A 2,572-nucleotide genomic window follows, 5' to 3' on the forward strand; every position below is an offset into this window, starting at 1 on the left:
AAAAGTAGCTAATAATATGAATTGTGTGCCATTAAATGTGACAAAATAATAAAAATAAGATATTTCTTTCAACAATTGATCAATTATTCATCTAAAAATATATATTTTAACTGCCACTTTTATTTTTACTTTTCTTCTTGCATTTACGCTGACTTATTTTTAATTCACTTATTTTCTACTATACATTTTCTTGAAATTTTTATTTTGCGTTTGTGTATTTATTGCAAATGGGGTTTTTTTGTTCCGTATTTCCACTTCAACCTTTTTTATTGTTTCATGTTTATTCACACAAACATTTTCAAAAGATGTTTTCATTTTTGCTTCATACTGATTTACATTAATTTAGTAGTTTATTAATTTTATTTTATGTTGTTGTCCTTCTATTTCTAAAACAATGATTTATTTCTGACTTTAACTTTTCTAACTGTTTTTTTACCCAAAGGATTTTCACCTGTGCTTGGATTCTGCCTCCAGGCAAAGGTGTAGCGATGGATAACTTGTGGAATACCGTGAAGTGAAGTTATTTTTACGTTGGATATTCGACAGACATTTGCTCCGGTTAAACCGCTTTTTCCTCCGGTTAATCCTCTTCTTTGCTCCGGGTACACCGCGATCAGTGAAAGCCACTCCAATACTTCAAGTGCCCCTGTATTATAAACTTTACAGTAAAAACACGGCGAGTGAAAACGGCTACATCGTGTACCGACCTCCTGTAGGCCTAGACTTGAAGCAGAGGAGCTACCAAGCTAGAATATTTATATTTATCCCATGTACAAAAAAAATATCAATAAAACTAAAAGGTGTATCTCATGAAACCAGTGCAATACCACAATCCCTTATAGATTTGGTGTCAGTTCATCACAAATCCTGGAAATAATGGAGCAAAACTGCCATACTTTTGACTTTTTTGACTTCATCGGTTATCGGACATGCTAAACCTATGCTCCCGACTCAGCACACACACACGGCAATATGTTATTATTGTTGTCTGGGCAAACACAATTTTTTACGTCATGTGGCAACGTTCAGCCAAACATATAGTTCAACTTCACTGGCATGCGCAGGGCCCGAGCTGATCTGGTACCTAAACCAGCCAAAATAACAATGCATTGGTGCTGCTTTCTCCTTCTAGAAAGATGCAACAAGCTTAAAGGGCGATGATGCCTGTGAGATGAATTGGCTGCTGGAGAACTGTGGTACAAGCAGCCCTCCATCATGCTGCTTTAAAACCCAGTGTGCGGGACTGAGCGTCCTCTTTCACTCGTGGCTGCCAACCTGAAAGGAGAGAAACTGCCTTCCCTTAAAGTCCTTTGATGTCGGTTCAAAGGTGAACTGAGCCTTCTTCTGCTGCCATTCAGAACTTCTGATTGCAGTGTACCTTTGCCATATCTGCCAGCTGTGAAGGGGATGAGAAAACGGGAGTTTTTGCCCTTTGCTGACCAAAACCATCCTGCAAGGGCCACAAACATGGGATCACCCCTGCTGTGAGGAGCTAGCAGTTGCTCCTGACATCACCGTAACTTATCAAGTTATCAAATCGACTAAAGCCCATCAAATTTCCTTGTTTCGATCAGAATGATTCCAATCTCCTGTAGAGCTGACCTTGGACCACATAGTGGACTGGATTGGAACGGAAGCACACGCTGCCACCCCCTCCTCCCATCCAGAGTCAACACACACATAAAAGCTTCTTCCTTTATTCCCATCTGATGTTCAGTTAAGGTGCTTAGCTTAAGCGAGCATAGTTAGTTAGGTTTTGCATGCATTTCATTGGGACTCTTGATTTTTTAAAGCTGGTAGTTTGTCTTCTCTTTCTCTTTTGTCCTAAAGTCAATGTGCTAGAGGTGAACTGGTAGCCTTTTGAGCCTTTTTGATGCCTCATTGTGGTCACATGGTGTAGGGGCAGCCATTGTATAAGTTTTGCAACCCATTGTGTCTCCCTCCATTATTAACCCACCACTTCCCTTTTGGTGATAGGATAGGAGCGGCCATTTTATGAGTTTAATGACCGATTGTGTTCTCCAGCACTGTTAACTCCACCTCCTTTTACCATATGGGAGGGGCAGCCATTTTCTGGTTTTATGACTCTTTGTCTCGGCAAAGCTCCATCTCCTGGCTAAGGCTTATTTGTTATCTAAGTTAACTATCTTGCTGCATTACTGTATTGTTTAATCCATTTGTGACCCATCCTCATTATCCACTGTAAGCTGAATGGAGCAACACTGGTTAGTTGCATTTAAGATCTCTGCAATAAATGTCATTCACACATACCTCCTGCTGTTTTGAACGGACATCACTGAATTCATTAATGCATCTAACTTAACTTGGACATTCCCTGAGAAATTCTTTGAATGGACTTTGTGAGACCCCATTTCCCCCATTTCCAAATTCTTTATTTATCTACCTTGTGTTTATTTTCCAGTAGTGTGTTGTGTTTGCATAGATGTTAGATTTTTTTTTATTATCCTGGATTATTAGAAATAAAGAGATCAATATTTTAACCTATAGTAAATTGTGTTTATTGTTCAGCGAGCGATTTATCACTCATGTCAGACTCACTCCTCTTGGTAAC

Source organism: Cyprinodon variegatus, unplaced genomic scaffold (assembly GCF_000732505.1).
Source record: "Cyprinodon variegatus isolate N-32 unplaced genomic scaffold, C_variegatus-1.0 Scaffold99, whole genome shotgun sequence".
Lineage (NCBI taxonomy): Eukaryota > Metazoa > Chordata > Actinopteri > Cyprinodontiformes > Cyprinodontidae > Cyprinodon > Cyprinodon variegatus.